Raw genomic sequence first — 14,935 nt, 5'->3', positions numbered from 1 at the left:
ACAATTATCCCATAATAGGTTAAAGCAGTTTCCCCCCAAGATATCCAACTACATTGTCTGAATCTGTACTTTGAACACACCCTCACACCTGAGCACATTATTTGAAATTATACTTCAGCTTTTCTTGGCACATTCTACTTTGTACCTTTGTCTTCTTTGCACATTCCTTTTCAGTTCATAGTTGCTCTATTTCCATTTCATCTGTACAAATTGCTAAGAACATTGTTCAACTACCACTCCTTGTTTGTACACGCCCAGTCTATGAATGAAGGTACTTTGTCCATGTTAAGCAATAGGGTAATACTCACTCTCTGAGGAGAAAAGTTCCACAATATAACCCTATGCCCATATTAAAGGATGTAGAATTTAAAGCATTTTGAGACAAACAGTGATATTAGAATTGAAAGGCTTCTTAGGGACATTTTCCTGGAGTTCATTAGTTTACCCAGGAGAAATATATATATCCACAAAATTTGGAGCTATTTAGTAAGTATCCAAATTAACATTAGATCCTAGATGTTGTGTTAATACAAGTCACGATTGTATTATTGTTAAATCAGAATCCTTCACTACTTGACAATGTGTATGAGAAAATGAAAGAAAGGCATTAAAACAAAATGTCTTATCTTTTTAGGAATTTAATCCTAGGGGTGAGAGTAATGTCTGAACTTTTCCATTCAATAAAAGCTTGAAGTTTATAAGAACATTTTCCTACATATAAGAATTATTGTCAGGTTGGTTGACAGGGTTATTTCAGCATGGAGATTTACCTAACAAGAATTAGATTTCAATAGTGTATATGGCAGTTATGATGTGTCAATGGCTATTGAGGCATTTTCTATTCTAAAGAGGAATAAATTCCTGGAGTCTTCTGTCACATCAGTAAAGCTGTATATTCAACCTAATACTTGGTGTTACTTGTCCTACATTTATGAGTAGGCTGATAAGATATCCAAATATATCTAAATATATTTCAATAAAATCCCACAGATATGGGTAGATGGGTCACTAATTGGTACTGTAGGACAAATTAGGCCTGTCTGTTCAAGCTAAAATCTCCTGGCTAAATAAAGTTTTCAAAAATATTCACACAATACCAATGAGTAAAGTTCATGACAGTTATATCTGTATAATATTTCTAAAGTCAGGATTAAAGCATTTATACCCAACATTTAGAATCAACATGATCTGTTGAATTAATGGATCCAGAATTTATGTCTTCACATTCATATCTCAACATTTTACCAATATGACTTTCACCAAAACACTATTTTTATTGAACTTGTCTATGTCCTTTTACTTTCCATATCCAAACAGTAGATTTCCTTCAATATCTTTTTGAAAATTCTTTCCTTCCTTTTCTTCTGTAAATCTGTGTTTATTACTTTTTTGTTTCCTTATTTATCTATTGCCTCCATCTTCTCCACACTGGTACTCACATTGTTCACACTTTAGTCAGAACTTTCCTTTTACTCTTCCCTTTAATAATGTCCCTGATTTCATTATTATTTTTCCTATTCATGTTCATGGATATTTTGATGATGTTCAAACAGACTTGCATCTGTTTAACATAAACCTTAGAACTAGCAGAGAGTTTTTTCCACCTGTAGTCCTTATCACCAAGAATGTAACTAACACAGTTAGGAGACAGAGATGTGGAAACACTTTAGATTTCCTCTTACCCTACCTCCATCCATTAGATAAGATGAATGATCAAGATTTTCTCAGTTTCTGTCACTAATGTAATTTCTATGTACTCCTTTTTATGCCCCTGACACAAGCCTATTGCAAATACCCATCACCAGTCACTCAGTCCTAAAACAACTGTTTACAAAGTATGCATTTCTCCCCATAGTCTTTTCATATTGGTCCTCTCCATCACCCAATGACTCTCCTTGTAAACACACAGAGTGAAGAACTCAGACAAAAATTCTAGTATCATTATTTACTCACAACATTGACTGGGGATCTTACATTTCTCATCTGGAAATGGATGTAATCTACCAGAAATATTGAAGAATATATTTGTTGAATTCTAGAGCAAGGAAAAAGAAATGTGAAGAGTCCTTACATTTTCTAACTTAGCTTTCAAATAAGGAAAGAGTCAAATTCAGTTTGTTGGTATAAAGTCAGAAATAGTTTCATGCTGAAATAAAAATAAATTTTAAATCCTGGCTCTAGAGCCTGTGTCCTTTTATGGTACCTGCAGATATATAAGTAGTATTATGTAAATTGTGTCATGTATTTACAGCTGTAATGAAGAACATACTCTTAATATATCATTGTAAAACATTGGTTATTGAATGGTATCCATATGAGAATGTTATTTGAACTAATCACACAAAGTTGGAACCTACATCTTAGTCCATCAAAATGTGGAAATAAACGATTTTATTTATAAGAAAATAATACCACCAAGAAAGGTGAGTATACATTAGAAAGACTGCTGGAAAAACATTAGGGTTTTTACTGACTCTACCTGCTTATTTGATTGTATTTCCTGATATTCAAACTCTCCTCTTGTTATTCTGTTTTTGTTTTTTATTTTGGTTCATCATGGGGCCTGGACTCTGGGCCTGGCACTGTTCCTCAGCTCTTCAGCTCAATGCATTCTACCCCTTGAGCCACAGTGCCACTTCTTTCTTTTTCTGCTTATGTGGTGGTGAGGAATCAATCCCAGAGCCTCATTTACGCAAGGCCAGCACTCTGCCACTGAGCCAAATTCCCAGCCCTCCTCCTTTTATTCTTATTGTATGTAGTCCAACGCTGTTTATAACTATGCATTCAATGTGGGAAATCCAACTTCAAAGATGTTTAAGTATTTTTTTCCTTTTCAATCACAACATCGTCATTATCAGGCTACACTCTGGTCATCATCCTCTCCATCAAAATTATTATTAGCATTATAAGTGCTAATTATTGAACGTCAGATATGTGTGTATTATTTTATTATTATTTGTCTTTTGATTAATAATTTTAATGTTACCACTGTGCATGCCTCCATATTGAAATTTTGAACAAATAAACAAAAAACTAAACCATATCAGATAGCTTGACTACGTGCTTATAACAAATTATGGAATACATTTTTTTGAAGCATTGTACATTCTTAATCAGTATGAATTAACTTCCTCATCCCCTAACTACAATCAAATATTTAAGAATTTGGGCAGAACCTTTTCAAGTAATATACTGTAAATGTTACTACAATATCATGTGTATATCAAAAATTCTCTTGAAAGTAATATACTCTACTTTCTATTAAAATATTAGCTTTTTTATTGTAGGAAACTTTTAGAAAAATAGACTGTATATCTTTCAAATGAAAAAGGTCAAAAATAGTAGCATAAATATTTTAGAGGGAGTCTGGCTTCTCTCTCTCTCCCTCTCTCTCTGTATATATATATATATATATCTGTCTGTATATATATATATATATATCTGTCTTCTATATATATAAGTGTTATGTATACAATAGTACATTTTTAGAGATTATTTTTCCTCAGAAATATATACATACATAAAAATTTATGTGTAGAATGATATACATTATAGTGAAACAAGCATCTTAAAATATAATTAAAATTAAAAAAAAAAAAACTTCATGAAACCAAGTGCCTGTAACTGAATAGGAGCTATTCAGGGTGCTGAGATCTTAGAATTGTTTTCTAAACTAGCCCAGACAGAAAAGTACTTGTTAGATTCTTATCTCCAATTAACCATTAGAAACAACACCCACAACAACAAAATTTATCACATTAATTTCACAAAGGCCTCTTTTAACTACTGTGAACATTTCTTAGAAACATGAATACATACCCCTGGAAAATGTTAAGTAAAAAGTCCAGAATATTTACGTCTATGTTAAAGACATGACTATTTAGATTGTTTAAGATATTTAGGTAATGATTAGAAGTTAAGAATAATGATAGATAGTTAATATATTGGGACTGTTTTTTTCATTCTATTTTACAATAGCAATAAAATGATATTTATCATCATTATATAAAATTACTCTTGCTTGGTATTTGAATTATCATAAGTGATAAATATTTTTAAATGATTTCCAAAGCAAAGGAATATCAATTCTTTTGTAATTTCAAAAAGATTAAGAAAATGATTTCAAGACTGGTTCACCCTAAGTCTATATTTGTTTTCTTGTTCTAGTTTTCATATGTTAGTAGAAATTAAAATTCCAAAAATTTAATGGACATTGGCATTCAGGAACATCTTCACATACACTAATATTGGAGTCCCTTAAGTGGAATTGTTTTATTTCATTTGTTGCTCACAAATAAATCAAGATTATTTTGTATTTTGTTCTTTTCACTGCTTTTGGCTTTTATCTTGAGAATATGTTTTTCCTAGCAAAGTAGAGATAAGCAATTGAATTAAGTAAGTAACATATGACTTTCATAAAATGCAGATGCATAGATTTGGGTCTTCTGTCATTTGCTAAAACTTCCTTCCAGAAAAGTTTCTCAATTACTTAGAAGTTTTTCCCCTTCCCCTCCACAAGTTATACTGACATCAAATACAGTGAAAGCAGGGGCTATACTGTGGAGGAGGGAGGAACAAAGAAATAATCTTATAAATGTGTTAGAAACAATCGCATGAGAGAAAAAATAACATTTGAATACATATTTTAGGGTTCATTTCCCTAACATCACCTTATCTGACCTTTTCTGCTTGACTCAGACATATACTAGATATTGCAAATAAGGGAAAGCATCGGGGAAAAAATAGGGCTACAGGTGGACCCATTGCAACAATGAGATGTACAAGTCATTATGTCAAAAAGGAATTTACAACTTTGGTGGGGGGATAGCGGGGAGGATTGTGTGGGGAGGGGGGGAGGGAGGGAAGGGATGGGAAGGGGAAACAAAGGAGGAGGCTACAAAGCTTGATAAGAAATGTACTCATTATCTTGTCCATGTAATTGTAACCCCTCTGTACATTATTTTCACAATAAAAAAATAAAAATAATAAAAATATTACTTAGAAGTGATGCATAATTCCTAGGTAGTCCAGTTATCACATATACTTTTGGATTGAGTTATCTCTGTATAAACTCAAACGGACAAAATACCCTCAAAATAAACAGAAATCACATCTTTGTTTTAAATGCAGTAGTTTACAAAGAGTTTTTCGCCAACACCAAAAACATCTTTTTAGCTATTCTGCATTTTGTGTGAAGAAGTATTAACAATAGTTTTTTTTCCTGACATGCAATTCACTTACAATATATTATCTCTTTTTATTATATACATTTTAGTGCTTTGGAAGTAAATTGTACCTTCATAGGTTTTCAAAGCCTAATTTTCACAAACTTGCATCTTCAAATAGAAATGCTATAAATTTTAGAACAGACATTAAAATTAAAATAGATGTAAAATTCAGTTACAGGAATTTGTCCAGCATACATCCTCTATAGTATGTCTTTTCAAAATTTGTTTTTGGGGATTATTTCCAGGGTCTCACGCATACTATTGAATTTCACTGTCAATAAACTACATTCTCTGTCCAAAAAAGTTTTTTACTTCTGTTTAATACATTCATAGAAGTGTAATGCCTGGATCCTATACAATTCTCTTTCACCTTTTGAAGACTTCAAAACTTGTTTGCTAAAATGATTGCAGTATTATACAAATCGATCACTATGAGAAATATATCAATTTCTTCACAAATGCATTACTATATTTTGCATCCTCTTTTTATATTATGGTCATACTAGTGAGTTTTCATTTTATTATTTCTTACACACCAAAGAGTAGCTTATTTCATATGCTCCTCCTATTGACTATTAATTTCAATATGTTATTTAAAGAAATATCATATTCAGGAAAAAATTTATATAGAATTAGAAGATATAAAAATACTTAAGTTTCAGAATCATTGTAGCATTAACAAATATGTGCCCTCTATCTGTTTTATATGGTTTCATTTCAGTTTTAGTGGCCTTTGAATTATGAAAGGTTATCACTTGATATAATCAAGTTCTTGCTTTTCTTTAGCAACTAATGTTTTCCATGTCAAATTTTTAGAAACCTTACTGATCCAATGTCATGAATTTTTACATTTATGTTTTATAGGTTTTTACATCTTACATTTAGTTTGATAATCATTCTTTATAAGGATTGAGGTAGGCCAAGTGCCGGTGGCTCACGCCTGTAGTCCTAGCTACACAGGAGGCTGAGATCTGAGGATCATGGTTTAAAGCCAGCCCTGGCAGGAAAGTCCATGAGATTCTTATCTCCAATAAACCACTAGAAAACCGGAAGTTTTGCTGTTGCTCAAAGAGGTAGAGTGCTCACCTTGAGCTGAAGAGCACAGGGACAGCGCCCATGCCCAGAGTTCAAACCCCATGACCGGGATACAAACAAACAAACAAAGGATTGAGGTAGTAGTCTAAGATCATTCTTTAAATCTAGAGAGGCAATAGTGCCAATACAACCATTTAAGATTCTGTTTTTATTTCATAAAGTCATAGCATCCTTTTCAAAATCTGTGGACCATAAAACTAAGAATTTATTTTTGACAAATCTGTTACCTTCTTCTATGTGTCTGTTCTTATAGTAGAACTATGTTATCTTCACTAAACATGGTAATATGATTCAAAGCTAGTATGAAGGCTCAAGCTACACCATTTTACAAGATTTCTCTGACTGACTTGTATTCCTTGAATTTACATACGAGATTATTGAGCTGGTGAACCAATATTCTACAGAGATATCTAGATGTTTGATAGTCACTCATATTTCCCAACTTGTGAAAACAAAAACCCCTGATATTATGTATAGAAAAATGTCTTTAGAGATTGCTCAAAGCAACTAAAATTAATTTAGGAATGAGTTAAGATTTAGATAACATTATAGCATAATAAAGTTGAATGATAACTACTTGAGCTGTACTGCAGAAGAGAGGGGAGGGGAAGAATGGTGGACCACATAGGAGCTGTATGTCATTGGTATTGTTTCAAAAACAGAAAGACTTCAGAGAAGAGAAGGAGAAAAATAAACTGTCCTGAATCTAGTTTGTTTTTAATCCACCTGATAGTTTGGACTGAAAGTCCGATAGCATGGGAAAAATAAAATAGAAAATAAAGCATTGTATAGAGCTGTTACAATGTAAAAAATTTGCAATAGGAATATAATTAATTTTAAAAGAAATAAGAGAAAGAATATCAATAACAATTGCTAAAGTGGATAGAAGATGGATCACATTTTATCATATATAATTTTGAAAAAGCATACTAGCAATGAAAATTTAAAAGTCATAACTTAAATACAATTTGTATTACAACTAGACAGTATAGTTCAGTGGTAAAACATTGGCCTAACATATGTGAAGCAATTGTGTGATCTCCCAAGCATTACAAAGTACACACAGAAAAAACCCACATAAACACACACACACACACACCACACACACATATTTGGAATATTGTTATTATCATATTAAACAGAGGAAATTATCACAAACAATAAAAGTACTTTAATATATAAAATCATAATATTGCTCATACTATTTAAAAGTTTAGTAGAAATAAAATATTCATAAGATAATTGGATTCTTATAGATTAAGTAAATTGAAAATTAAGATATAAAAGACATGTGAAATTTTCAAACAAGTTTTAAATAATAAACATTTTGAAACATGTATCCTTTTATTTTGACAAAAGATTGATGTTACTGGTGTTTTAACTCAAGATTTAGAATATGATAACCAGGTGCTCTATATCTTGCTAGGGATGGCTATATCTCTAATCATTTCACTCTGGAAATTTTATGATAAGTTCTCATAGTTTCCCAGTCTCTCCTGAATTACAAACCTTATTTACACTTCCCACCATAGTTAAAAAATGGAAACCACAAATCACTATGCCAAGCTCAAACAGTTTTTTTTTTTTTAATTCAAGTATAAATATTTCCAAAAAGTGACCATGTAATGAAGCCTTTTTAATAAAGTATGTGATTCTTGAAAATACAGTATTTGTTACTTGGACAAATATGTTTAGAACTATAAGAAAATAAATATATTTAAATTCACCAACCATATAAAATTTAAGAAAATAATTTTTAAATATTCACATGTTAACTATTTTGAAAGCAAAATATATGCCTGAATAATTTACATGTGTTAAAATTATGCAAAACTAAATTAACTAATCCTACAACTCTGAAAAAAGAATTGGCCTAAAGAAACGAAAATAATTAAGTTCAAAATTTGAAATTTAGAAAATTAAATGAAGTAACTTAAGTAACTGTAAGCCCTCTGTATATCAGTTTTATAATAAAAAATGCATTAACAAAGAAAGAAAAGTACCCATTGGACAATAGCGACAGGAAAAGTATCAGTAGTTTTTTTTTTGAGTGTGCAAAAAAATCAATGGAAAAGATAACAATGTTCTTTCCATAATAAATGTACTCATTACCTTATTTATGTAACTGTATCCCCTCTGTACATTACCTTTACAATAAAATTAAATTGAAATTAAAAATAAACTAAATAATATACCAATTAAGAATTCGTAGAGAGCTAGGAAGGTGACTCATTGGTAGAGCTCTTGCCTTGCATTCTTGAGGCCCTGAGTTCGTTTCCTCAACATCACATAAACAGGAAAAAAAAGCCGGAAATTGCACTGTGGCTCAAGTGGTGGAGTGCTAGCTTTGAACTAGCCTTGAGGAACAGCGCCCAGGCCCAGAGTTCAGGTCCCACGACCAGACCCCCCACCAAAAAAAAAAAAAAAAAAACCAGAATTACTAGAAACCATTGGTTAAAAACTTTTAAAAACCTGGCCTAAGTACCCAAGTAATATAATTTGATGATACTATTTAAATAGTTCAAATTCAGCAGAGAAGCCAAAAGTTTAAAAACTGTTACAAAGTAAAGTAATAAATCAGAATATTTACTACTACTAATAATCATAAGATGAATTTATAATGGTAGTCAAATATGTAAGAAATGAGGCAATTTGCCATTTGTTTGCACTGAATAAGTGAGAAAGAATTTTCTAGGTCTTTTTAAATATATAATAACTTTAATGAAGAAACTATTCATCATATGATAATTAGATGAAGCTGATATTAGAGTAAAGAGCAGATTGTACTAAGTTTTTGGATGTTTAAGTATATACTTATTTTGGTTGTGGGAAATTGTGTTCATCTTGGGGTATTGTTTTTGTTAGACTGGTGTCATATCAGTGATTAATTTTAGGATAGGGGTTCCCTTTCCACAAGAACATGAACCTGATCTGTCTTTTTAGCCTCCCCATTATCAATGGCATAAGAGTTGCACACCAACTTGTCTAGATTCCTACCTTGGCTGGCCTGGATTCTGCAGTCCTTCCAACCTCAACCTATAGATAGTGCAGGAGGGTGCAAATGATCCAATGCACCCAGCTATAGATTGAGAAAAATTTCTACTAATCTTTTGGCCTGGGTTCTGTTCTCAAGCTTCCTCAGTAGTTAAGAGTTCAGATGGGAGCCCCTGGTGCCAAGCAGTAAGAGTATTTCTTAAAGCAACTAGACATATATATGACTTAGGCATGTGAACACCTCAGGACAAGAATAAAAGAGCAGTGAAGCGTAGAGGACAGGCCTAATTTTAACTAGCTACTTGGAAGCTGAATAAGCTTAGCTAGCTACTCTGGAGGCTGAGATATGAAGACCACTATTCAAAGCCAGTCCAATCATGAAAATACATGTGATTATCTCTGAAAAACCAAAAGTAGAACAATGGCTCAAGTGGTAAACCTCTATCCTTGGTCACAGAAGCTTAAGCATGATGAATGAATGAATGAGCACTTGCACATGGGCATGTGTGTACACAAATGCATGTGTACACACACATACACACACACACACACACATGAGTATTTCAATGCGAAGTTCTTTTTTTACCTTGCTGTACTCTATTTCCCTGTATTAGTTTACAAATTAACAAAATCAACTAAGCACCTATTTATATACAACTCATCGTGTTTCTCTAAACTCAACTATCTTTTTGGAAGCATGCTTTTATTTGACCCAAATGTAAACTATTCAGGAATTTGATTCTTCTCCCTCAATTCTGTAGAATTAGATTATTGTTTAGCTCCCTCCAAGCAATATAATTTTGTGAAATCCTGCATCAAGCAACATATTTCTTTCACTAGAAGGGAAGCTTCTGTCAAACAATTAATAATAGGTTTTTCTTCTCCTTGCTAGTATCTGTAGTTTTATTATCTTCATATATTTCATGATCTGTCTGTGTATAACAAAGACTGCTGTAAAAATAAAAAGACTCTTCACAGCACTTATCATCTATATACCATCCATAGGTATGAAGGTGTTTAAATATTACTGAAATTGCTTTGGAACAAATCATATTCACATTGACTATCGTGAAAAATAAGAATTGGTTTCTCAGCACTTTAGGTAAGAACTTTTTTGAAAGAAACAAAAGGAAAAGTAGGAACAACTCAACATATATATTCAAATGAAACAAAACAACCCAAGAAAACAAATTAATTCAGTACTCATGAACTTGCAGGAAATGCAAAGATTTTTCAAAAAAACATCAGCTATGACAAGCTTATGAAAATCCTGACTACATGGGAGTCTACTCTTGTGAGGATAGAGGTTAAAGCCCAGACTGGACAGAAATATCTGTACACAATGCCATGTACCTGTTATTCTAAATTCCAGGAAGAATAATATAACATGGACTGAGCCCAAGATCATACACAAGTATCTGAAAAATAATCAGGATGATTTAGGGCTGGGGACATGACAAAGTGGTAAGAACACCCATTTAGGGGACACAAGACACTCAATTCAAACTCTAATATTTGGGTATTATGTAAAAAGCTATGATTTTAAATAATTGGAATAATTGAAATATTTGAGTATTTGAGTGGAAAAATGCATGAGAGAGATAGAATGAACCCATGGTGCAATACTTTCAACTTAAGTGAAAATGTTTTATGGTACTTCAGAGAAAACAGAGTTACCTTGCAAATGAGCATGGTTGTACATTTGGGTGATGGAAATACTTTACTTACACAGGTGTAAATTAAATAGATTTTTTTAGGTAGATTGTACTTCTTGAACTAAGAGCCTGGATGATGTCCCTGAGATTTTTCTCTCAAGACTACCACTCTACTACTTTGAGCCACAGTTCCAATTCTGATTTTCTGTTGGTTGTTTGGTGATAATAGGATACTAGACATTCTTGCCCAGGATGGCTTCAAACCATGATTGTCAGATCACAGCCTCCCGAGTAACCAGGATGCCAGGCATGAGCTGTCGATAGTTTTCATAATTTAGTAAATTGTACAGTTACTGAAGTTGTACATTATCATTATAACCTGTGTAATATATGTGTGTATGTATATATCAATGCATACGGATAGAAATATTTTAACATATTTTTGTATCTACAGTAGATTTATGAAATTATCCATTATAAAATAAAATGGAAAGAAAAGTTAATAAGGATCAAAACAAAGGAAATTATCACATGTTTCTTGATGTTTAATGGAATACGAATTGCGAGAATCAGTTTGGGAAAACCATCTCTACGTTAACAAAATGGATAAGAGGTATTAATTCCAATCCATCTATTAGCCCATAGGGTGCAACCTCACACATGAGTGTCAAAATCAAACAACACTTTTTGCCTTTGCTTTTAACTCACCTGTTATAATTTACGGGTTAGATGAAGTAATCAAATAAAGAATAAAATAATGTTATGTGAGGCTATGAATTAAAGGTGAAAATGATTTTAAACATGATAATAGCTAATTAACTTGAATATTTCTTACTTTTACTTTGTCATGTCCCTCATTCCCATATTAGGAAAGTATATAGAAGGTTCTCACTGAATTATATGTACAATTATGAAAAAAAAGTATTGAAAGAATATGGGCACAATGTGGTTTTAGCTTATTGAGACCTGTAGGGAGAAGTGTGTTTTTGAGGACTTGCAATACATTGTGATGAAGATGAAAGGAGGGATGTGCTTATTCTGGAAAACTGGCTAGGGGATTGCTCCCATAAAGGTAGTGATGAATTCTTCCGAAAGGTTACAGTAAAGTCACTTTCACAAGCATGTTCACTGCTGCACAATTCACCGTAGCCAAGTTACGGAAACAGCCCAGATGCCCTTTGGCGGAGTGATGGTTGGAGAAAGTGTGGCACATATACACAATTGGATTGCACCTATCCATTTTTAAGACTGTTACATTATTTGCAAAGAAATGGACAGATCTAAAAATTTATTAAGTGAACAAAGTCAGAGCCAGACACACAAAGGACCCATGTTCTGTCTCATATTTGGAAGCTAGAAATTTATACAAGTTTACACAAAAATATTAACCAAAGCATGCGATTTGCAGAGGAGTATTTCAAAGGTGTAATTTCTTATAAAATTGAACTTTACTCCAACAAAATTAATAGCAGGTAACTATCATTTGGACGATGTGAGTGGAAGTCAAAAGGAAGGAATAAAGAGAGTTATGGAGGAAGAGAGTGAAGGTATAATATTCAATGCAACTGTATAAAACTAGAAAAAATTAAAGTGGAAGTGGCGCTGTAGCTCAAGAAGTGGCACTGTAGCTCAAGTGGTAGAGCGCTCGCCTTGAGTTGAAGAGCTGAGGGACAACGCCTAGGCCCAGAGTTCAAGCCCCATGACTGACAAAAAAAAAAAAAATTAAAGTGGGATGAAGTTTGGAAGGGTGTGGAAAAGTTATATAAAGATCCATTATATTAAAAAATTGATTTGTTGAATGGAAATTCCCTTGTACAAGTATTTAAGATAAGAAAATTATAATTAAAAACAATGGAGACATCTGATCATAAATTCTATTTCCAACTCTTTTAAAAATAAAAATTATTTGTTCTATAATTTGATCAGAGGAATGGATTTTGTGGCTAGCTATATCATTGCACATCTGTCTCTCTCTTCCTCTTTCCTTCTCATGGTTCTCATAGGGAATATGATTACTCCATAATTATCCTAATTTATTTCGCTTTTATAGTTTTTCACATCATTTCACTTTCTGCTCTGTCATTTCCCAATTCATTTACATATAAGGCATTATTTCCTATTTTCTCATTCCTAGAATAAGCTGCACATGAAGACACCACTGGTCCTCATTTTCAGTTTGTCCCTTTGAATACAGAGGAAAATCTTTCCTCTGCTCTCTACCAAATCTCTACTCTCCAGTTAGAATAATTTAGAATAGTAAAAATGAAAAAAGAGAAAATAAATAATAGTGAAAAAAACAGATGCAGAAAATTCACCGGAATAACGATGAATATACACCTCTTCATCTAGAAGCCTACTGTGGACACTTAGACATTGTCCATGAGTTGGTGGCTCAAAGCAGATATTCATGGAATAACTGTGAAAGGCTGGATATCCTTGCACAGTACTTATACATGGAATAATACCAGAGTGGCTTCTTTATTTCATCATGATGCAGACACCAGTGGCCAAACTAATGGCCTCTTGACCACCTTGCTGCTGGGTATAGATATAGCAAAGATACGCTGGATCTCCTTCTGTTGAACCATTATATCAAACCAGATCTGAAGCACAACTTAGAAGAAACTGCATTTGATATTACCAAAAGGATAAGTATGTATCACTACCTCTTTGAAGTTGTGGAAAGCTGTACAAATTGTTCTCTTAAGTGCTAATGTTTCCATTAAGTTTCTTAAATTTCAAAATTGCCAGTCCATCCCATGTGTCCATACAAAATATTTTCACAATAACAAGCAACAGCAATATTTTACTTTAGAAATTCATGGATTCCATGGAATTCTTCCAAGTGAATTGCCTGATTTTGATGTCAAAATATATTCGAGTTGTTTGTATACATCAATAATGATATCTATAGAGTTTGTGATTTTTTTAAATCAGAAATAATTTTAACTTATCTGTTGAAATGAGTAGTAGAGAAACTAAAGATATTTCTGGTGCTTGTCTGAAAAAAAGTATATTTTAAAATATTTATATTCTGTTTGTATAATGTCCATAATCTATTTCTTTCTCTCCTAGATATAATACTTTGAATTCGACATTATATTATAATATATAGGTCCATTAATAAATGTGTTCTTTCAGATTGCGTTCCATATAGGAACAGTTTAAGATTCCTTTAATTCCTAGGTCCTTATAGAATTTTATTTCTTTGGGATAAAATGACAATGTTATCTTATTTCAAAAGTTTTATAAAGGTTATCCTATATAAAGGCCTTTATAAAAAGGTGAAGATTGAATTCACTCATGTCAAACTAACTTTTATTTCTATGAATTATATGTATTATTACACTTGTATATTTGTAATCAACTTTTTCATAACTGTTTTTCATTTCTTGCATCTGAAGAATGAAAAATATGGAATACTTCACAAATTTTCATATCATCCTTGTGCAAAAGCCATGTTAATCTCTGTATTGTAATTCAGGTAGACATGCTGCTGAAGCATGTAGTATCTTGTAAATTTACGTAGTTAATGATGCAAACTTAAGATAGGCATATATCCTTGGTTGCCTATTTGCAACCAGGAAACCTATTGTTCCCAAATTTGCTATTCATCTTATTTCTGCAAAATTCTGTGTATGGTGGAAAAAACTTATATTGTTTGTTCAATTGCTCACATTTGCAATTTTTTGTCAAAAACTATTTTAAGTCTTTTTCATTTGAAATTTGATCATACATTGAAGCCTTCATAGCTAGGTCCAAAGGTGATGGATTTTCAAGTACTTATTTTTTAACTGATTTAGCTTTGTGGAGCTAATGGATTCAAAGTAAGCCTTGCTTAAGAGCTACTTCTAAACTTCTGCAGCTTAAAACTTCCCAAATGAGGTCTTACTGGCACAAATGTCTGCCTGACCCTTTACCCTTGCTCCATGTAAGAACAGACCTACCAGAATATCTTACCCT

The 14,935-nt window shown here is 32.3% G+C and overlaps 1 pseudogene; it reads right to left on the bottom strand.

Moving 5' to 3' along the window:
- Nucleotides 1-14,380: 14,380 nt before the first annotated feature.
- LOC122096972 lies at nucleotides 14,381-14,477 on the bottom strand (annotated as a pseudogene).
- Between the last annotated feature and the right edge of the window lie 458 nt (nucleotides 14,478-14,935).

The sequence above is a fragment of the Dipodomys spectabilis genome, unplaced genomic scaffold (genome assembly GCF_019054845.1).
Source record: "Dipodomys spectabilis isolate Male_0828 unplaced genomic scaffold, ASM1905484v1 ptg000408l, whole genome shotgun sequence".
Taxonomy (NCBI): Eukaryota; Metazoa; Chordata; class Mammalia; order Rodentia; family Heteromyidae; genus Dipodomys; species Dipodomys spectabilis.
Note: the sequence above shows the minus strand (reverse complement) of the source record. Positions and strands in the feature narration are given on the sequence as shown.